Source organism: Bidens hawaiensis, unplaced genomic scaffold (assembly GCF_021521415.1).
Source record: "Bidens hawaiensis isolate Kalapana, Puna unplaced genomic scaffold, B.hawaiensis_p1.1 tig00004685_1, whole genome shotgun sequence".
Classification (NCBI taxonomy): domain Eukaryota; kingdom Viridiplantae; phylum Streptophyta; class Magnoliopsida; order Asterales; family Asteraceae; genus Bidens; species Bidens hawaiensis.
The window spans coordinates 383,274-406,803 of record NW_027491287.1 but is presented as its reverse complement, the minus strand read 5'-3'; the positions used below and the strand labels follow the sequence as shown (position 1 = coordinate 406,803).

Sequence of the window (23,530 nt, the reverse complement as noted above, 5' to 3'; positions counted from 1 at the left end):
ATTGTAAATAATATAATTAGTAACTTATATTTTTACATTATGTAACAATGCATTTTAGGAAACTAGGCATTTTAGAAAATTCAAAAATTTGGAAATATATTATTTGTATTCTAATCTAATTATGTAACATTGCATTTTAGAAAATTCAAAATTTGAAAATCCATTAATTACGATTTCTCTTCTATTCGTTCTTGCTATCACTTTTTTGAAAATTTTGAAATTTCCTAAATTTATGTTTCTAATCAATTACCTGTATACATTCCTTCTATAATTTAGTCTACCCTAATCCATTTCGTATAAATACGTATATTTGAGAGGCTAATTCTTACACCATCAAAGCCTCTTTAGTAAAAACGATTAGCTTTGTGCCAATTTTTAATTTTTGTTGTTTATATATCTTCCATTTTCATCTTTCATTTTTTTGCTTAAAAATGTTATTGTTCCTAAATGATTTTTTTGTTTTTTTAAAATTTTCACCACTTGCAAGATGGAGCCAACAAATATCACGATGTTGAACAAATTGGATGTTCTTAATAGTGAGTGTATCCTAAATGTGCGTATTTTGAAACTTTGGCGGCTGAATAACAACTCAAAGCTCGGGCAAGATTGGTCCATCGAAATGATTGTTCAAGACGAAATGGTATTGTTAACACATTCACTAATTTACTATATTATTCATACAACTTTTTACTAATCTTAATAATAATTTGCAGGGCAACAGACTGCAAGCCTATGTAAAGAAGCCTTGCATTCCTAAACATGATGTTTGGCTTGCTGAGAATAAATCTTTGATTGTTCGGAAGGCCTCACTCGGTGCAAATATGTCTACTTACAAATACATCGACTGCTCATACAAGCTTTGTTTCATCCGTTGATAATTCTTACTAATTTGTTTTTTAATAGTTCTGTATATCTAACATTAATTTATTTCAAATAATTTCAGTTTATGGCGGCCAAAATTGGTAGATTGGCTAATTGCATGGAAAAAGTATTTGATGGAGAGTAGTTTGATTATGTTTGTTTTGGTCATTACTAATGTATTTTAGTTATTAATTTTCTATCATTTTTTATTTTATGTAGCTTAGACAATTCATGTAAATTATTTCATTTTTATATGAATAACAATCTTTATTTTTTCTGTGTTAAAGTTTTTGAATTTTATCTAGAAAGTTTTAATAGTTATTTATTGAACTTCCAAAAAATCGAACGTTTTTTATAATAATATTTACAATTATTTATTTTGTTTTCTAAATTCGAAATTGACCATTATTGCAACAATCTTTTTTTAGTTTTTAGTAGTATTCAATCTCAAACAAACTTTCCATCTTTTATATTTTACCAAATTTTAATTATCATAAACGACATAATTAATATATGCCGGAAATTTTAAATAATTTACTTTTGATAATACTTGAAAGTTAATAAGATTGTATTAAAAACACATTAATTTATTTGACCAATTTAATATGTGGTGTATTACTTATTTCAAATGTATATTTAGAAAATCTTATATATTTACTATAATTGTTTATTTATTTTAAAATATTCATCATCTTTAACTAAATGATACATTCTAATCATTTATACATTAATTTATTTCTATTTTTAAGAACTGAATTTGACCACTCTTTTTTAGTTTTAATATTTTCCAATCTCAATAAACTTTACATCTTTTATGATTGACCGATTTTTAATTAGGCATAAATGTCAAGAATTACCGATTCGTCTAAATTATTCTGGTGAAATTAAAAAATAAACTAATAAACTAAATAGAAAATAAAAACTTTCCATCTTTTATATTTGACTAATTTTTCATTAGGCATAAATGTCAAGATTAATGTATAAAATTGAAAAAAGAATTATCTAATGAATTTATTGTTAAATAAGTTAATAATGCTAGAATCTTGACAATAATTTCATGATAATTAAAAAAAGTTTTTTATAATAATATTTACATTTATTTACATTGTTTAGTTAGTAAACTTATAAAAAAATGGAAAGTTTTTTATTATAATATTTACATTTATTTATTTTTGTTTTTCAAAACCGAAATTAACCACTCTTGCAACAATCTTTTAAAGTTTTTAATAGTTTTCAATGTCAAAAAACTTTCCTTGTTATATATTTGACCAATTTTTAATTAGCATAAATGACAAATTTAATGTATACATGAAATTTAAATAATTCACTTTTGATTATACAGAAAAGTTAATGTGTGTTATATTAAATACACATAATTTTGACCAATTTAATATGTTGTTAATTACTTATTTCAAATTTATATTTAAAAAATCTGATATTCACTATAATTGCTTATTTATGCTAAATAATCATCATCTTTAATTTTAATGATACATTCCAATCATTTACACATTTATTTATTTATGTTTTTAATAAACGAATTTGACAACTATTTTGTAGTTTTTAATAGTCTCCAATCTCAACAAAGTTTCCATCTTTTATATTTGAACAATTTTAGTTAGGCGTAAATGTCCAGATTAATGTATACAATTGAAAAAAAAATTATATAATGAAATTGATTTTAAATAAAGTAATGATGTTAAAGAGTTTGAAATATAATTTACTGTAGATTGCAGTCAGTTTAACAAAATTTTAATTAGGGAATGACTTCTATGTAATTAATTAAAATTAATCGGTTTAATTTTAATTATCTCTATATTATTTTAATTAGACTTAATTAGTGAAATTAGTAGAATAAAACTTTATTACTTCAGTTTAACTTAATACATTTAACTAAATGGTCTTTGAATTGAAATAAAACAAAAGTTTAATTACAAAATAATTTATAATAAAATATACCTTTATTTATTATTTATTAATGTTGAAATGAAACTCATAATACCTTAAAAACTTTAGCTGTATATTTAATCAGGCTGTTATGGTTTATTTTGTTTTTTAGATTGTGAAGCAAAACGATTTTTTTTTTTGTAAATTATCGAAGAAGTTAATGGTGGACTAATATGATTATAACATGTTCGTATCTTCATTTGGTTTTTTAATTTAGGTGTATAATAAGTTTGTGTAAGTATTAACTTTTTATGTATACAGTCTAAATGTTTAATATTTTGGTTACAAACTTATGTTAAATATTTTTGTTAGTTTAATATGTTAGTTATTAAATTTTATGGTTGTCTATATGTATATGGTTGTTTATATGTTTTCAACCCATGTGTAACATGGGCTACTATTCTAGAAATATATTGATGGGCTAGATACTTTTACATAAATGAATTTCTGATCATCTATGTGGATTCAAGTTAGCTGAAAGTCTTCATATCTAGTAGAGGAAGTTGTGTTATTGTTGTTTCCTGTGTAATATTTTTAATTTTTATGTCTTTAATATATTTATGAACACCAAATATAAATAACCTACAATCGTCATTAAAGTTAATAGTATTTGGTTTCCTGGTTTTCTAATTTTTTTGTTTTATGTTTTAAAATCATTCATTATGTAAGAAAAATTGAAACATCATGCTCCATAAAATTCTGTTTTTATATTTATGTTTTTCATCTTTTTCATATGCTAACCATATTATATTCTATTACAGATGTCTTCAAAATTAAAGAAAGTGTAACTTTTGGTCAATCAACGCCTTCTAATAAGAAGATTTCAAACGTTTAGTTATTTTCATATTTTTTAGTTACCCTTTAAAATTTTTAAGTATGCATTTTTTTTGTAAACGCGCAGCTTCAACGCCAATAGAACTACTTATTAACATTTTGAATGGTTACAATTTATTTTAAACGCGTTAATACACTATATTGTATTAAAGTATAATTTTTTATTAACTAAAATATAGCAAAAAAAAAATTAATATGTTATTACCTAAAAATTAGGCACTTGTAACAGAAAATTATAAACGATTCTTAATATTTTTATTGTTAACTACATTATACCTTTTTGATAAACAAATCTTTAATAACATTGAATGTATGTTTACATATTTCTATTTTCTTTTTAGAATTAATACGAAACATAATTTTCAGTTATCCATACTATTTTATTTTCTTAAAACCCAATTAAAATATATGTTTTAATTAAGATGCGTATACAAATAAATTATGTTAATTAGATGCGCAAAGATATTTCTCCTTATTTTTTACTTTTATCTGGTTTACTCAATTTATATTGTTTCCATACTTGGTAACAAAATTAACATATTTAGTTGTGCTCCATATAAAAAAATCATTTTTTTTTGTTTTTAATTAAGATCATACCAATTATTTTTTTAGATTTTAATTTGAACTAAAACTTTCAAAAACACATTATGCTAAATAAAATCAAAAAGACTAAAATTATTTTGACTCATAGATTGGTTCTAAAAGTCGATGTGCCAATAATGTTACTAAGGAATATGAATCAGAAGAACGGTTTGTGTAATGAATCTAGATTGCGAGTAATTAAGTTGGGAAAGGTGTTTTGTTGAAGTAAAAGTTATTTCAGGTACTAATAATGATCATTGCACTTATATAATTCGTTGTGGTGTAACACTTTCAGATATGAAACTTTCGTTTAAATTGAAGAGAATGTAGTTTTTTTTCCAGTTGTAGTCTGTTTTGCAATGACCATTAATAGAAGTCAAGGTCAATCTCTAGCAAAAGTTGACATATATCTCAGAGACCCGGTGTTTACACATGGACAACTCTATGTAGCTTTATCAAAAGCGAAGAGTGGTGTTAAAATTCTTATTAAAAAGGAAGATAAAGTTACAAATAAAGAATCAATATGGTTCATAAGGAAGTCTTTTTAATAGCTTATGAATTTTACATTTTTAACTTTTGATTATGTTTTCAAAGACTGTGATTTGAATGTTATTAGGGTTTATCTTTGTATTTCACAATCATTTGTTTTCGTGCGAATATTATTTACAACTTAAAGTACGCTGTTAACCTGAATAACATATAACAACTTATGATGTCCTTTCAAATTACATGTGTTTGTTCGAAAATTTTAATATTTCCACTCGTGTCATACACGGGTTAATAACCTAGTATAACATATATTTAAGATACTTAACATACCTCTTCGTTTTTTCGCTCGGTAGTGTAAATTTATCATTTTTGTGTAAGGCCCCGTTACCGGTAGCCCTACTTTCGTGTTGGATTTACTCATAAACACAGTTCTAAATATCAGAGTTAATTAAATCATTCGCGGAATATAAAAGCTTTCATAAAACATTTCATAACAAAACACATCTTGTCTTAAAACGTCATCTTGTCTTTCAAAATAAACAAAACATTAAATTTAAACGTCTTGAGTCTTCCGATGCCAGCCTCTTATTCAGTGCCACGTGTCTCCTCAAGCGAGCTGCCTCATCCTACTCACATGCGTGCATACTAAAAGTCAGCTACGCTGAGTGAGTTCTAGTTAATCATACATTATACAATATACACAAACTTATATTCTTTCATTCATACTTTCATACTTTCATACTTTCTTTTGTACTAACTTGCTTTCATATCTTACGTTATAAAGAGCATTACGCCCTACATTCCTCGAGTATTATTAGGGCTCGGTACCCTCCTTCCTCGAGTATTATTAGGGCTCGGTACCCTCTTTCCTTGAGTATTATTAGGGCTCGGTACCCTCTTTCCTCGAATATTAGTAGGGTTCGGTTCCCTAGTTCTCGAATATTAGTAGGGTTCGATTCCCTCTTCGTTACCATACAACCATACATCATACCTCGAGTATTATTAGGGCTCGGTACCCTTTTCGTAACCATACAACCATACAACCATCCTTTCCTTCTTTTATTAACTTTATCACGTCCACACACATAAGCATACATATCATACTTACTTTATACATAGCGTTACAACCTGACAGTACGTGCAATATCCGAAGATCGTTCACGTACCATCAAGCAATCATTCATACATTTCACATTATTCACATAAGGCATACACTTATCTCTTAGGATAAGCGTATTAACAAACATATTGAGTATGCACACAGCCCCGAAAACATAACACATAAATGGGGCTAGAAACTCACCTGAATCCTGTTACGCTCTCCGTTAATCGTTATTCCCTTCTTGAGCTGTGCACGGCTAACTGTATAATATTTACATGTATCAATTAACTACTACTACTCATGTTGTATTTCTATCTTTATATGACCCACAACGACGAGGGTCCGGGGGCAGCGCCCCTGGCAGCGGGGTCTAGGGGCGGCAGCCCCTAGCAGGGTTCAAGGGGCAGAGCCCCTGGCTGGGGTCGAGCTGTCATAGTAATAGCCATCCACGAACTCGTTTTCCCAACCACCACAAACGCGATTGAACAAAACGCGCCACATGTACTAATCCCGGTTGCCCACATTAACTTATTCACAACTGAAACAATCTGTCTTTGGGCTTGCGTGTCCCACGCCACCAACGTGATTTGAACCACCACAACCGCTAACGATATAAACAATGACGTGGCGTTAAAAAGACAAAAAGCCCGAAAAGCTGGTGTGTGTGCAATATCAGCTTCACCCGCTTGTTTACCCGAGCTCAAGTACTGGCCCGGGAGGTTAAATATCGCTAAAAAAGCTATCGACGCGAATAAAACCGCAACGACAGTTAACGAGTTGATAGTGTTTTGGACCACTTCTCGGTGAATCTTTTTAAGTTCTTTTGCGATACCCGAGACCCGTCTTTGTGTTTGTTCATTTTGTAAGAGTTGTGAATGGACCTCGTGTTTTATGTCACTAACAGTCCGTTTAAGTTGCATTTCTTCGTCGATTCTACCAACGTGGCAGGCATGTTTGGCACCCGCTTCGGTTAGGGCTTCCATGATTTCTAGCTTTGCCGGGCCATAGCTAAGCTTATCGGCTATATTCATCGCGGTTTCTTGTCGATGATTGATCACATTGACACTTATTGAGGTGAATCCTAGCAACATGCTTACAATCTGAACAGTTTAAAGCCCACAATTTTAGAACAAGTTGTTAATGAAACCATTTTACAGAAAATGAAAACCTAACCCGTTTTGACTCATCACCTAACCAGCCCGTTTCGCCAACTCTAAATTAGTGGTGGCAATTTCTGACATGACCCAAACACAATACTAAAATAAAATGTTTTTGGTTGGAATATCTGACTGTTTAAAAAAATGGGTCGTGTTGACATGTTTAATCTGTTTAGTTAAAAATGTTGACCGACACACCCATTTATAACCGCTTAATCCACCTTTTTATAAGCTATTGACCCAATTAACACCTTTACAACTTGATTATTACCACTCACCCACCAACCCGTTTGACACGTTTGGATATATAGGTTAAACAGGTCGTGTTTGGGTTGATATATTTGCTTAAAGTTGCTTAAAGGGGTTGTGTTCGGTTTGGCATGTTTAACTCATTTAGTTAAACAGGTCGACCCGACGACTTGTTTAGTTAAACAAGTCAACTCACTAGCCAATTTGTGACCCGCTTAACCCACTTTTCTTATAACTTATTAACTCGATTAACACATTTAGAAGTAAATTACTACCCGCCAACACATTCGACACTTTTAGATAAATGGGTTAAACAGATCACGACCATGTTACACAGTTTAATGTTTTTGACACTAACAAAAATATGGGCCGTGTTCATGTCAACTTGTCAACCTGACACGATTGAATATTCTGACACATGGCATAAAGATAAGCAACAATATTAAAAAAGTACCGGTGCTCGGGACTTCCTCGTAGCTATATGAACCGCAGTGTTACCAAACTTATCACGTTCATTTAATATCGAGTGATCCGCAAGCAATAAATCCTCGACAACAGCGGTACTTTGACCTTTTACCGCCATATGAAGTGCGGTTTGACCCTTTTTATCCTTAACGCCACGATCCCCGAGTCTCTTTCAATAAGTGTTTTAACCATTGTTGTTTTACCATATCTTGCTGCAGTATGCAATGCAGTTTTACCATTCTTTCTCACTATCCTTATGCAACTAATATCTGCGTCTAGAATGGCGTTCACGACGTCCAGGTGATCTTTAACAGCTGCTGAATATAACGGGCTCGTGTTCTTTGCATCGCATACTTTGCAAAGCTCGGGCCATAAGGCTAAAAGCTTGTTAACAATGCCTGCATTGTAATAGCAAACATTGTTACCATTTGAAAAAAAATTATATCTTATTAAATACTGGAATCATTACATTATGCTTCCTTTTATATAGTGAGTAACAAACCGGTAGCCATACTGGTCCGCTGGTCAGACCGAATTTAAGAACACGGTCACATCATAAATCATATAAAAATTATGTATATATATAGGGGCGTGTTAATCTACAAAGAGGACTTAATGCGCGAAGCGTAGGGCTGTAAACGAGCCGCGGGCTCGTTACAAGCTTTTTATCTCAAGTAAATTGCGAACGACTCAACTATTTTGAAATAAATAATTACGCACAATAAAATATGGAATCAACAAACGATATTTCGAAAGGAAAAAAGTAAAAAAAAAATTGGATATCTGGTCCAATCACACGGTCCAGTTGATCGGTTCAAATAAAGATCGTTCAAAAAGTCTTAACTGGACCGGTTGCGTGCCTTGTTCCGGACTAGGGATAAGCAAACAGGTACAGGTACTGAATTCCGTACCAATATTTTGAATTTTCGGTACCGGTATTTACCAAACTTTTGCCTTCGGTACTGATACTGAACCGAGAATTTTCGGTACTGGTGCCAAGTTTTTGGAAGAATCAGGTTCGGGATTTTTGGTACCGAGTTGATCCTATTCCGGACTAGAGGTGGGCAAATAAACCAGTTAACCGAACCGACCAGGGGCCAGGGGTGGCTCAGGCCCCCTCCGTTTTTCGCTCGATAGTGTAAATTTATCTTTTTACAATCGAAAATTTTATACAAAGTATAAATTTACCCGTTTATGATCGAAATTTTGAGTCCGGTCCCCTCCGTTTTTTGCTCGGTAGTGTAAATTTATCCCTTTTCAGCCGAAAATTTGCATACATGGTGTAAATTTACCCGTTTCCAACCGAAATTTTGTGCCCGACCCCTCCGTTTTTTCGCTCGGTAGTGTAAATTTATCCATTTTCGGCCGAAAAGTCTTATACGTAGTGTAAATTTACCCGTTTCTGACCGAAATTTTGAGCCACCTCCTTCTAGTTTATGATTTTTTTTATAAATATTAAGTCCGGCCCCCTCGATGTATATGTCCAAGCTTCGCCACTGGAACCGACCCGAAAATCGATCCGGAACTGAACCGGCTGGAAACCAATTATCTAGAAACCAGTTTGTAATTTTCTCCACTAAAACTGGTTAATCGAATCGAGACTCGCCAAAACTGATCAAATCCCGAACCAAAACCGATCGTAACCTGGTCAAGAAACCGGTTCTAACTTTTGTTGGACAAACCGAACCAGTATCAATCCAAACCGGTTTTGAGCTTTAAACCGATTTGTGGACCTCAATTCCGAACCTCTTGTCCGGTCACAAAAACACTATTATATAAAAAAAACAAATAAAAATCCCTAAATTAGGGATCTTTAACTTGGGGGCTCTAAAATCTAAACAACAATAAAACTCGGGTTTTGCATAATAAATTACCCGTCTCGTCAAGACATTTCTATTATGTAACAATCAATAACTTATTTTACTTTTACTATTCCCATCCTACTCGGTATCAGAGCCATGACTAAATTACCTAAATACCCTCGCTCCGCGGCAACATGAAACGCATTAAAATCCGCCTCCGATCTAATCTTCACAATCTCAACATCACAAAACTTGATCAAGTAATCAAACACTTCTTCAAAATTACCCTCTGCCGCGATATACACCGCGGTCTCTCCCGCGTCGTTTTGCATCGCCATTAAACCCGTCACCGCGGACTCATCACCATCGTTGACTATCAGCTGTTTAACCAAGTCCACGTCACCTGATCGGACGGCTGCTAAGAACGACTGGTGCGAGATGAATTTACGTGATCTCGGTGATAATGATGATGATGGTTCCATATGTTGTTATTATTATTATTATTATTAATGATCAGTTTGTATGTGGTTAATAGATTCAATGGTGAGAAGAACACCGGAGTATTGCTTTATTATTATTATTATTATTAATATTATTTTGAATAGTTTGATCAATAATTGCGTGTGGGGTAGCATTGAGTCATGTTTAGATTAATATATCTTTCATTGTCACTAATTTGTCGTTAATTTAGTGGGGTTGAACATGAACATGAACATGAACATGAACATGAACATGAACATGATCGAGACGCCTTTTACTGTGAGCTATTTTTATAGTTTTGTGAACGCCGGCGGTAAGTTTACGTCGGCGGTGGAGGTTTGAAAATTAAAATTACGATGTTTTACTTGTGCACACGCTGGTTTTAGAGTTTTGTTTGGACGTTCCTCTAGGAAACCATACCGCTGACTGTCAACAGTCGTTGTGACACCACAAGAGTGGAATTCTATGGCGTAACACACGGTGAGATGAAAACCCGGATGAGTTTAGGGTTCGAACTGACAACCTTTGCATAAGGTCTAGCTTAAAGCTTTCATTAGCAATATCCACCTAAAAGTGACACAAGTAGGTTTGAACTCGAGTCTCAATTGAAAAACCCAAGCCTCCGACAATGTGAGGGATCACTTTTAGTTTTCATAGATTTGGTTTATTCAATTAGGTAAATTTTTATTAGTTTTTTTAATTTACTATAACTGGGTGTTTGAATTAGTTTTAAATACATAAGCAAACTAAAAGAGATATTACACGTTGCTTATATGCGCTGGATGCAATCCTTTATGGTTCACTGTTTGCGGAAGTCAGTGTCTGAGCCCTAGTTGGATACCTTATGCTCATGTTTGGGTAAGCTAAAAGTCTAACACGACTCGTTTATTAACTAGTTCAACAAGTTGTGGTCCTTTTATAAAATGGTTCACCACTAACATAGTATGTTTAGTACAGGTGTTGATCTGTTAATCGGTTTAGAAAAAAAATATATTTAGATTTTAAAGATGAAAAATGTTGAAATATAAATTTAACAAAAAGGTAGAGGGACCAAAAACGAGTGAAATTATAAACAAATACCGTACCAATTTTGTGAATTTGTTACGAATATAATTGAAAATACTGAAAACATTAAAAATGAATACCGGTGACAATGGTATTTGGTCAGATCGATATGTCAACAGAAGATGCTTATCCTCCAGAGGAGTAATTAATTAATTAGTATTAAGACACTGTATGATACATATTTTCATAAATTAACATAAAATATGTCAACTATAACACAACGTGATCTTAAACGGGTCCGACAAGATACAAAACGAAAAAGTACTACAAAACGAAAAAGTTCATGGTCGGGTTAGGGTTGAACAACTCAATCTTAAAACCCAAAATCCATCAACCCATCAACCTAACACGATTGACACCCCTTGATTATAGACTATTATCCATTTTAACACGATTAGTTAAACGTGTTACGTGTGTGTTACAAATAGATTAGGCGAGTTAAACTCGTTTAGACACGTGTTCAACTTGTCAACCCGTTTATCCTAAACTTAAACCGTTTAAACATTGGGTCGACACATGAGACAACCAATAATCGGGGAGTGATAAAAGTAATATAGATCCATTTTCCGCCGGTGGCTGTCTCTCCTTTCCAAAGGCCAAAACCACGAAAGTGAATAAGAAAAAAATAAATAAAATGAAAAGAAAAGACTTGGAAAATTAAAAAAGCTAATTACTTATTTATACTTTTTTGGTAACATATGAATAAAAGAAAAGAAAATAAAAACATGGCAGTAGATAAAATACTGGGGTAAAATTTGGGGGCCTAATTCCAAAGAAACATGAGTCACATCAAGATTTTTGTATGTCATTTCTCCCACATGGGTAGGTCAAGTCTTTAATATACCAATTAAATATTATTAAATATTATATATGATATTTATAGTTATTTTAATTATATTCTTATATTAAAAAACAAATACTTTTTTAGACTTTACAACTATAATTAAAGTTGGATCTTATTCCATTGCCTATGTGTGTTGCATGTAGATAATTATCATTTTTATAAAGTTAAAGCTTAATTTTAACATTTAAGAATTTAGGGGTTGTTTGAGATTCCTTATTTGACCTCTTTATAATTTTTCATTAAGTTAATAAGTTATAAAAATGTAACTTATGGAACTTTTCCTCTCACAATATAAGTAATCCCAAACACCTTATTAGTTTTCAAAATATTTATACGTTATAAGTTGGTGAAAATAAGCAATCCCAAACACCCCCTTAACATAAAATGTTATAGGTTCTTAGGCCAAACTCCTTCCAAGATTCACATTAACCAAAAGTTAAAGTGTAGTACACATCAAAACTCTCAAGTCACATGGACATGCATAAACATGATGTAAAGTATGTTTATATGTGATTATAATTATTCTAAGATGTTATGAACCACAAATGAACTATTTATAGTCCCTAAACGTTTATGGTATAACTAACTAGTTATAAGTAACAAAATGGAAGAATGTTTGTTGAAACTTCAAATCAAACGCATGGCATCATTACAATGGTTAGGGTGGAAAGTCGTGACGTTTAGTGAAAATGTATGAAAATTAGGGTGTAAATGTTGCAAAACTTATTCCGACAACAACCTTGTTGCAAGATCCTACCAAATTATAAGACGCTACAGTCTCTCATCTGCTATCGATAAACAACGTTGCTACTACGAAACCAAGCTAATAATAATCTTTAGTTTACTATCGAAGTTTAGTAACCAAGTTGCTATTGCTCAATAGCTGAGTTCTAGAGATGTTTTAAGATCCATTTTTCGTTCAACCATCGCTTGACCTGCAGGCCCTCCTTGGAACCTCCCATGATATGGGGCGAAGCCACAATGGTCTTAAATGAGTGTGTGCTCCACACCTTCTTAATTCGTTAACAAACATTAACAAGTAATTCAAAACCACAAGATGACACTAACATCACTATCATCGTGTTCGTTATCGGTAGAAATTGAGCAAACAATTTCAACAAAAGCAAGTTGGTCGGCTTGAGATTCGAACAATCTAGTTGTTTTAGTTGTTCACTTAGATTGAAACTTAAAACCAGTTGTGTTAACTGAACCAGACCGTGAACACCGATGTAATCTATGACAAAACTATACCCAACACTGGGGGTGGCAATCTTGACACAAACCCTTTCAAATGAGTCAATTTGAGTTGTTTTAAAAATTAAATGAGCTGGTTTGGGTAAAAGGTTTTAAATAAACGAGTCATTTGAAATTCTATCATTTTATTTTCGGGTCAAAATGGGTCGACAAGTTCAAAGAAATGGGTCGATGTGGGTTAGTGTCCTAAGGAAATGTGACAGGTTTCGGATCGGAACGGGTTTCGTACAAGACAGGTTTCGGCACGAAACGGGTTTCAGATCGGAACGGGTTCGGTTCAGGTTTCAAGTCAACACGAGTTTTCACCCGTGACGTGTTGGGTTTGGTTTATTTTGTTTCTTTCTAGTCGATTCCGGACTCGTTTTTGTTCGTTTTTCAGTTTTGTTTTTGATCAGTTTGAATTCTTTTAGTTTCGTTTTGATTGATTTTTTCGATTTCGATTGATGTTGTTCGTTTTTTGGCTTTTTGTTTCTTTTTCGTCGATACTTTCGGTTTCGGTTCGATTCTAGATGATGTTTTTTTTAATGGAACGAGGACAACGTATGAAACATTTTAATGTTTTTACTTTTTTTATTTATGATTTACATTTTGAGTTATAATTTTTTTATTATTACTTTTGAATATTTTTTTGAGGGTTTTTGATCTTAATAGAAAACCCTCAAAAAAAATTAAAAAAAAATAATTAAAAAATCATAACTTAAAATATAAGGAAAAAACGAAAAATCTAAAAAAACTAAAATGTTTCCGCCGTTATTCTCGTTCAAAAAAATAAATAAATAAATAAATAAAAAATAAAAACTCAAAACCCGGTTTAATCCTAACCTATTTTGACCCAAATCAAAACAACCCTTTTTTTAATTGACTCGTTTTGACCCAAACTCATTTTGACTCATTTACTCGTTTTTCACTCATGACTCATTTCAACGCATGACTCGTTCGACCCAACCAAACCCATTTGCCACCTCTACCCAACACTCTATCATAATACATAAAAAAATAAAAAATAAAAAATAATATATATATATATATATATACACGAACTACTTGGAGGCATGTATGTATGTTTAAGTTAGTTTGGAATTTGTTAATTGTACGGACGTGTGCTCACATTCACAAACCTCTCATGATTCCTATACAAATACAACAATCATGACACCAAACAAACACCAAGAGAGAGATTGAGATCGATCCGCACATCTTCACTTCTCCTCCAATCATGGGTTTAAAAAATCTCTTCAACCGAAAAACCAAAAAAACCCGAATCCTTGTCCCCACTGTCACTGGGGACACTGATACAGCGCCCCCAGTGGCATCTGTTGAGGAACTAGAACAAATTTTCAAAAAATTCGACGTAAATGGCGACGGGAAGATCTCGTCGTCAGAGTTGGGATCAATCATAGGTTGCATGGGCCATTGCCCGACGAATGAGGAGCTAGAGAAGATGATCGTGGAGGCGGATGGAGATGGCGATGGGTTTATCGACTTGAACGAGTTCATTGAGTTGAATACAAAAGGGGTTGATTCGAATGAGGTATTGGAGAATTGGAAGGACGCTTTCTCGGTTTTCGACGTGGATAAAAACGGGTCGATTACGGTGGATGAGTTGCAAAAGGTGTTGGGGAGTTTAGGGGAGGAGTGTACCGTCGGAGAGTGCCGGAAAATGATCGCCGGCGTTGACCAAGATGGTGATGGTATGATTAGTTTTGATGAGTTTAAAGTCATGATGATGAGTGGGTCAAGATTTAATTAATTGATTTGAATATTTATTGTTAATGGGATTATGAAACAATTTGGGATTAAAGAGTTCCTAAATTGGAAAAAAAATATTATCTTTTATATTTGATCTTTCTTTCTATTGAGTAAAATTTTTAATTTTTTGTTTCATGTATTTATTAGTTTTCTAGTATAATGTGAAATCCTTAACCGGTCGTAGCATACAATTAATATTTGTTACAAACCGGTTTATACTATATCGGTTATTATTCTATTTTGGTTACTATTGAGTAAAACTTTTACCTTTTTGGTTCATGTATTTATTAGTTTTCTAGTATTATATGAAAATCCTTAACCGGTCGTAGCATAATGTTAATATTTGTTACAAACCGATTTATACTATATCGATTATTATTCTATTATGTTTAAGCGGTTAGGATTTGCATCTCTAGAAAAAAATATTATCTTTCATATTTGACCTCTCTTCCTATTGGGTAAAATTTTACCTTTTTGGTTCATGTATTTATTAGTTATCTAGTATTATGTGAAAATTCCTAACCGGTCGTAGCACACAGTTAATATTGGTTACATACTGGTTTGTACTATATCGATTTTTATTATGTTTTGGTTAAGCGGTTAGGATTTTCACCTCTATATTTGTGTACCCGTTATTGTTTTTCACTTTTGAAAGTTTTAAAAAATGGTTTATTGTTGTAACTATGGGTGTTAAAAAACCTAAATGATCTTAATCTTAATATTTATATTTATAGTTTTTATGGTTACGTATTTATGTTTAGCAAAAACGGGCAGTATAAGATCTTTACAAGCTTATGATGTTTAGACTTTAGACTAACATGTTACAACGTACCATACGAGTAGAGTTTTGAAAATTTAATTGATTTCAATAGTTTAACCCCTAAAATCTAAATCCTTAACAATCCAGTTGTATTTCAATATATCATATCATGTTTAAGCTTTCCAAATATAATAAACATGTAATACACTTTGATTCTTTAATATGAATAAAGCTAGCTATCACATTTGACTATTTGAGTAGGATTTTTGCAGGGTCGTCTCCGAGAATTTAAACACCTTGGCTGAGTTAAAATAAAAAGGCCTATAGGCCTTAACGAAAATTTTTTATTCGCTAATGCACATGGATAAAACTTTTATCAAACGATTTATTATAAAGCATAAATTATTCTAAGCATGTAATTATCTCATAAACCATTGCGAATAACCTTATTTTTAACACCAAACACACACACACACACACACACATATATATATAAACGTTTGTGCTTCCGAAACTTATGCGCCTCAGCCGATGGTGCGGCTCACACACTCTCCAAACCTCGCCTGATCTTTTGGTCCTGATCCCATATTCCTATGAAGACAAAAACACTCCATAACCTTGATTTTACAAACTGATTCTGATATCTAATATCTTCTTTAGGTAGATTATTCTTAACATATGTCATCATTATAAAAGGATGTTGACACATATATGCATATGTAAGATTATTCTTTTAGATACTTGTCTTTGTTTCATGTGGAATTAAATGACAAACCTTTTTTCTAATTGAAGAAACACTAAGTGACTCGGGGCAGATTACGGATAATCTGGGGGTTAAGTAATGTTTCCCACGAGTATGAGGTCCAGCAGAGAAGGTTGTTCTTCAGGTGACCTGCAAAACAGACACCGTAAGCTCGTCACTGAGAAGGGGGGGGGGGTTCCTCTTTGTGACCACCCTCCGGCGTGAGAATCAGACTAGATTGCTTTGAATATAAGTGTATATTAAGAGATTGCTAGATAAGATAATGAGATATCAGATGATGTCCTTACCATTCCAAGGTGTTGGAGTATTTATAGCCGAAGGTAGGTTTCCTAGAAGGTACAGCCGGCTGAATAGTATTCCTGTTCTACCAACAGTGGACTACGCACAGGCCATGCTGGTTGGTGGATAGATTACGGCCGACAGTAACAAGGTCGGCTGTACACTGTTCCTTTACTGCCGGCTATGCACTGTTCCACCAACTGTAGGCTGCGCACGTCCCATAGTAAGGGTTGGTGAGTAGGCAGCGGCTAATAATGACAAACAATACTAGAGGGTGCTCCTCCTCGTACTGTTGTCGGTGAGCTGTCACCCTGTGATTGGTTCATGGGCTGTTCTGGTCAGATCGTCTGTTCTGCCCATACCTTAGTAGGTATAGTACAAAAGATCTTCCAGAAGCATACGGACTGGCTCATTTAGGCGGGAGTATTCCCGCCTTGCTCATTCCTTCATGTGACTACTGAAGTAGCTAGTGCCTTGTGCGTGTAGCCTTGCTGTTAGTGCGGGTAGCCTTCCCTGATGGCTTGTATCCGCAACTGCGGGAACAGGCGGGGTACTTCACCATTGGGAGGCTTTCCCCTGCGGGTACAGCTGGCGTACTGCGCGTAAGGTTTTCTCTGAGCATGGTGGGTCCTGCGGGAGCGGTTGGTCGTTGCGCAGACGTCCCTGTTCAAGGTGAGTCTTGCGGGTCCAACTGGGCTCTGCTGGGACCTACCTCTTCAAGTCCCCCCAGTCCAATGTTCTTCTCATGAATTATTAATAAGTGAGGTGAACTTTTGGACTTAGCAAGGGGTTTTGAAAAGGGTTTTTAGTTTTTAGGTTTTCCGTGGGGATTCTTCCCGCGGTTTTCCTGATGTCACGCAGAAATTCCCGACTTTTCTGCTTGATCTTTGGGTATGAAGCGGGTAGGTTTGTAACCTCCTCGCAAGTCAGGAGCGTTGAGTCCCACTTGTGTGGATTCTCCATGGGGTTTTGGTAGTTTTCAACATATTGATCAATTATGCTAAAACCACCAATTCCATCTTGGAGTTTCAAACAATATAGTTCTCGACGTTCCCGTCATGCGGGGATGTTATTCCCGTTTCCGCAAGCATGGCCCAGAAGATCCTTCTTGGTTTGAATTCCCTGCAGAGTGCTAAGTATGTGAAGGGTTTTGCCTTGACACTGTACCCGCACTCGTCTTACGGTTACTTTACTTCCAAGGTATTCCTGGCGTCAATTCCCTGCGGGTGCTAAGTATGTGAAGGGTTTTGCCTTGACACTGTACCCGCACCCGTCTTATGGTTACTTGGTTGCCAAGGTAAGGGGTATTTTCCCGCTTACTTTTGAATCTTTTTGAATTTTTTTGAAATTCGAAGAGTTGGTGAAAGGATAAGAACAGTCCAAACCTCTGAAATGTCGTGCGACGGTTTCTTCTGACTGTGTTAGGACGTGCAGGAAGTTATGGTGACGTGACAGTACATGGTCATTCCAGACGCCTTTTCAGGCGCGTGGGCGCGATTTTTCGGGCGCGTGGCCGCGAAATTAATGGTACGCGTCCTTTCAACAGCTGTTGCCAGCTTGCTTTTTGCCACGTGTCATAGTTTCATTGCACCTTCGATTTCTCTCTCTTCCGCATTAATTTCATCGCATTAATTGCGATTAGTATATAAAGGGGGAGAGGGTTCTTTGTAATCCACACTTTCACTTTTCTCTTCATCTTCAAAGCGATTTCCGGCGAATACTCAACTTTTCAGTCGAGCATTCTCTCGAAATCGTTTTCTTCTTTCATCTGCAAGATGTCTTCTCACGATCTCGAAGCTACAGCCCAGGAGGCTGGGGTGTTCACCGATGACAAGAGTACTGCTGGCGAGTGCCAGTGTGCTCTTCCTGTCGATCTTTACCAGTACATCGTCAGGAAGTTCATGCTCGAGTCTCTCGAGCCTGAGTTTCCTGAACCCCATCAGACGGTGTATGATGCCCCCAGAGGCAAGATCGGGGTATATGCTGCATTCTTTGTTTATGGGAACCTTAGGTTCCCATTGACAAAGTTTGTGTACCGTGTCCTAGAGAGGCACAGTGTGCACCTGACCGAGGTGCACCCGATGGCGATCGCGAAGATTCGCCACTTCGAGTGGGTGTGCCGGATTCTGGGCAATGAGCCCTTCGTCGACCGCCTGATGACCTTCTACTCCTGGAGGTGCATCCAGGGGTGGTATACGCTGATAACCCAAATCAAGGGTTTGAAGATTTGCGCAACCGAGCGCAGTCTTCGTTCGTGGAAGAGGGAGTTCTTCTACCTCTCTGCTCGCGCCATCCCCCTTGCCATGAAATTTACGAATAGGCAAGCTCTCCCAAGCCTTCACGCCTCCAACTACCAGGAGGCGGAATGGTTCTCGAAGATATCCCGGGTCCAATCTCCGGTTTACCTGTTTGCGGAGTCCGGGATGGTGATGCTCGGGATGAGCCGGGTGTGGAAGGATGCGGATGCGCGGAAGATCCCGATCGTCCTCGAATACGGTTCGAACTCTGTTCCTTACGGTATGCTCTGTTTCTTTTTGTTGATTTAGAATCTCTTCTAACTCTGTTCCTTACGGGAGGCTGACGGTCCCGCTCGGATGGGTACTCGCGCTCTAAACGAGAACGAGTTGCCCATCCTAGAACAAACGGTGGATCGGTTCGTGGAGGTCTACCCGCTAGGCCACGAGATCCTGAGCGCCAGGCGGCCAGGTAAGGCGCTATTCAACCCTCGACCCCTCAATGTTGAAACCTCTGCTGGAATTCCTCTAATCTTATGTTCTGATGAGGAATCCGCAGATGGTCCTCCGTTGGTGCGGAAGAAGAAGGCTGCCGGCGGGAAGGGGAAGGAGAAGGTGGCCTCCACTGCCGATCCGGTGCCTCGGTCCGACTCCGAGGCCGAGAGCGAAGAGGTGGCGGGGAACTCCGGTGGTGAGAAGACCACCGCTCCGGAGGCTGTGACGACTGTCACCTCCGGAGAGCCCCGGATGACGACGGTGAGCGGCGCAAAGAGGCCGGCTCCATCGGGTTCATCCCCGCCTGTCCGTACTTTCAGGCTCAAGAAAACCCGTAAGTACAAACTTTATTTTTAACTTCATAGTTTTCCATCTTTAATACTTTTCTTTGTGCAGGCGTGGATGTTGAGGCATTCCAGGGTGGAGCAGGGAAGAGTACTCCCCCGCCCATGACGGTAGGCTTGGTCAGCCTACCTGAGGCGACGACCCAGGCGGCAGCGCCTGCTTCCGCTGGTTCAGTTGCTCAATCCATTGAGCCAACTGTTCCAGCTGTGATGACATCACCGCCGGCTGTCAGTGCCATTTTTACAGCATCTTTCACTGAGCCGGCGGTTACTTTTGCTGCGGACTCTGCAACGGCGACCGCGGCGGACTTCACCATGCCTCCTCCGTCATCGGCATCGACGGCCGATCCTTCAGGTATGCATGGGGCTTCTCGCCAACCTCTGCCTCCTTCCCGTCTACCTGACCTCTTGGACGGATTTCCCTTGGGTTCAGGTGACGGGTTTGGCGGCTATCGGCCTGTTATCGACCCTACAGGTGCGTAGGGTTCTCTTGGCCTATTATTATATATATATATATATTTTTTTTATATATCATCTTTTCCTAACTGCTTTTTGTTTTTTGCAGTGTCGGATTCCAATGAAGTGTATGTTCCACGATGGAACATCCGCCGAGGAACAACCCTTCGCACCCCTGTGGAGTGCGTGGATTGGGCTCGTCACGCAGCTCCCAGTGGTGCGTTGGGGGAAGCTATGGCTAGCTACCAGGAGGGTAGGCTAACCAATGAGCTTCGGGTTCTCCTAGCCCGGATGCAGCCGCGCGTCGAGCTGCTTTGTCGTGAAAACGACAAGTTAAAAGCAGCTCGCATTCAAGAAGTGGCTCAGGCGCGGGCTGTCCGGAAGGAGAATAGGAGGCTCTCCGCCGCGGTTGCAGAGAAGGAGAAGGCGTTCAAGGCCCTTGAAGTTGAGGTTCAGGCCCGTCTCGAGGCCCGTTCCAAGGCTGCCCAAGCTGTTAACGAACAGCTTCGGCTGGCTAAGGAAACTGCTAGGAACGCAACTGAAAGGGCCACCAAGGCTGAAGCTGTTGCTGAGCCTCTACGCCTCGAGAATGAGGAACTTAAAGCTAAATTAAAGGCGCTCCAACAGGCTCATGATGCCTTGGCGATGGAGGACGCGAAGAAGCTCCAAGAGATCCTGGACCAGAGGGGCGTGCTTGACCACACTGAGCGGAAGCTAAAGGGCGTCGAAGAGGCTGCTGCAAAGGAAGTGTTGCTTGCCAACCTAAATAAAAGTGAAGCCGAACGCGCGTGTACCCAAGCTCAAGCCGCCCTCCAAGAAGCTCTGGTTGCCAAGGAATGGCTTCTTCGAGAAGCGTTGTCTCAGGTAAGCTTTTCATGTCTTTACGCTTTTCTTTGTAAATAGAAAAGGTTTTGATACTTGTATTTTTTTTTGTAGGTTGTGCATCGGGTCTTTACGGAGACGTCTTATGACGATGCCATGAGCACAGCCCTCAACGCTTCTCATGAGGATGGGGAAAATGCCGGCTTCCTGCTTGGTCTAGGGTTTGTTGAGAAAGGCATCCCGCCTTCCAACTTCCCTTTGTATAATGTTGATACTGAAGCTGTTTACGACCAAGCAGTGAATCAGTATGCCGCCTTCCCACATCCGGTGGTAGAGAAGGTGAACGAAGTTGCTGCTGCTGATGATGGACTAGCTATCCTTAAAGCTTTCCTTGAACCACCACGCTCTACTGATGGAGCGGGTCCAAGTGGAAGTGGTCCTTAAGCTTGATTCTGAAGATCGCTTTCCACCCTTAGCGTAGATTTTTGCTTTTGTATAGCTTCTTTTGTATGCGGGTATGCACCAAGCAATCTTTGTAATATTTGAATTTGATGGAATAAAGATTGTTAGTTCTTTGCCTTGTTTATTTTACGCATGTTTTGATCTAACTTAGCAATTTCTTTAGTACTTAGATAAGTTAACTTTTTAACGTGGTAAATTATAAGTTTGTTTCGCTTCCTCTTTCATGATTGTGCGGGTATGACCGTCACTTACACTTAGTAGGATGGCTCAACTTTACTTATATCTGACCTGCGTGGAAGTTTTCCTCATCTTTTCCTTTGAAATTTTCTAAGTGTTCATGATAAGTTAACATTTGGACGTGGTAGATGATAGGTTGAAGTTTTGCTTCCTTGTTCGTGATTGTGCGGGTAAGACCGTCACTTGCACTTACAAGGATGGCTAAACTTTACTTACATCTGACCTGCGTGTAGGTTTTCCTTAAAACTTGAGATTTTTAGCGTTGTGTTTATGCGGGTTTTGCCGCCTTCCACACGTAACGACTTACTTCTTCCCCCATTTATGCGGTGAATACAGGCACATTAGTGTGGGAAGTTCATAAGTATAAAGGTAAGGCTATCAACACATTGTGAAAGGAGAATCATTTCCATTAGAAGTGGCTCTAGGCCTTTTCTTTACAAGTTTGGAATTGATCTACATATAACATTTGCGTAATTGAGCTCCATTCCATGTTCTTGGGATGGGAGTGCCATCGAGCCTTTCGAGCCGGTATGCGCCCTTTCCCAGGACTTCTTTGATAATGTATGGCCCATCCCAGACCGGGGCCAGCTTTCCTGGGCGTTCTTGGTTCGAAGCCTCGTTGTTACGCAGTATGTAGTCTCCTACATTGAAGTTGCAGAGTTTTACTCGCGTGTTGTAGTACTTTTGCATTTGTCGCTTGTAGTTCTCTTCACGCACTGCGGCTAAGTCTCTGCGTTCCTCGGTTAGCATAAGGTCCAACCGTCTTTCCGCATCATTGTCTTCTGGCTGAATCAAGACCCTCGGTGAGGGTAAGCCAATTTCGACCGGGGCCATGGCTTTAGTGCCATAAGTGAGACTGAACGGGGTTTCTCCCGTACTGGCCTTCTTCAGCGTTCTGTTTGCCCAAAGGACGTGCGGAAGCTCGTCCACCCATCCGGATCTGTGTTCCAAGAGTCTTTTCTTTATGCCTTCGACGATGCTCTTATTTGCTCTTTCCACCTCACCATTACCTTGCGGGTGTGCCACTGAGGTAGAGGTGTGGGTGATTTGAAGTTCTTTTAGCCACTGTTGTAGCTTCTTGTCAGGAAAGTTGGTGCCGTTATCGCTCACCAAATTCTGTGGAAGTCCAAAACGACAAATAATAAATTCCCAAATAAATTTTTTGATATGTTTCGCGGTTGTTTGGGCTAAGGGTTTTGCTTCTATCCACTTGGTGAAGTAGTCGATGGCTACCACTAGGAACTGAACATTTCCTGCTGCTGTAGGAAATGGGCCTGTCACATCGATGGCCCACTTCTGAAATGGCCATGAAGAGGTGACTGCAACAAGTTCATTCTTCGGGCGGTGCGTGTTGGGTGCTTAGAGCTGGCAAGACCTACATTTTCTGATGTATGCCAGCGCATCCGTATGCATCCCAGGCCAAAAGTATCCCGCGTTGTTTAGCTTAGCTACAACAGCGCGGGGACCTGCGTGTACTCCACAGATGCCTTCGTGTACTTCCCTTAGGAGGTAGTCAGCATATTGGTTGTCCACGCATCTTAAGAGTGGGCCAAGAAAGTTACGTCTGTAAAGGATATCATCGATGAGTTGATAATTCAGTGCTTTACAGCGTAGTTTTCTTGCCTGTGCTTTTGACTCTGGTAGTGTACCTGCCGAAAGGTATTTTATTATTGGTGTCATCCACGTTTCCGTGCCGGTTTGGATGACACAAATTTCCATGTGCGGGACCGAAGGTGTCTCGAGGAGTTCAATGCGGATATCCTTTCCTAAGTGGGTGAAGGCTAATGATGCAAGCTTG

At 37.4% G+C, this 23,530-nt stretch overlaps 2 pseudogenes across 1 annotated transcript; one reads left to right on the top strand and one right to left on the bottom strand.

Moving 5' to 3' along the window:
* Positions 1–6,201: 6,201 nt before the first annotated feature.
* Positions 6,202–9,993, bottom strand: LOC143627482 (ankyrin repeat-containing protein At2g01680 pseudogene; annotated as a pseudogene). Its single transcript, XR_013152603.1, has 3 exons — positions 9,658–9,993; positions 7,676–8,084; positions 6,202–6,915 (listed from the first exon to the last, which is right to left on the bottom strand). The product of XR_013152603.1 is annotated as an ankyrin repeat-containing protein At2g01680 pseudogene (transcript).
* A 4,149-nt stretch (positions 9,994–14,142) lies between these two features.
* Positions 14,143–14,957, top strand: LOC143627540 (putative calcium-binding protein CML25 pseudogene; annotated as a pseudogene).
* Positions 14,958–23,530: the final 8,573 nt, after the last annotated feature.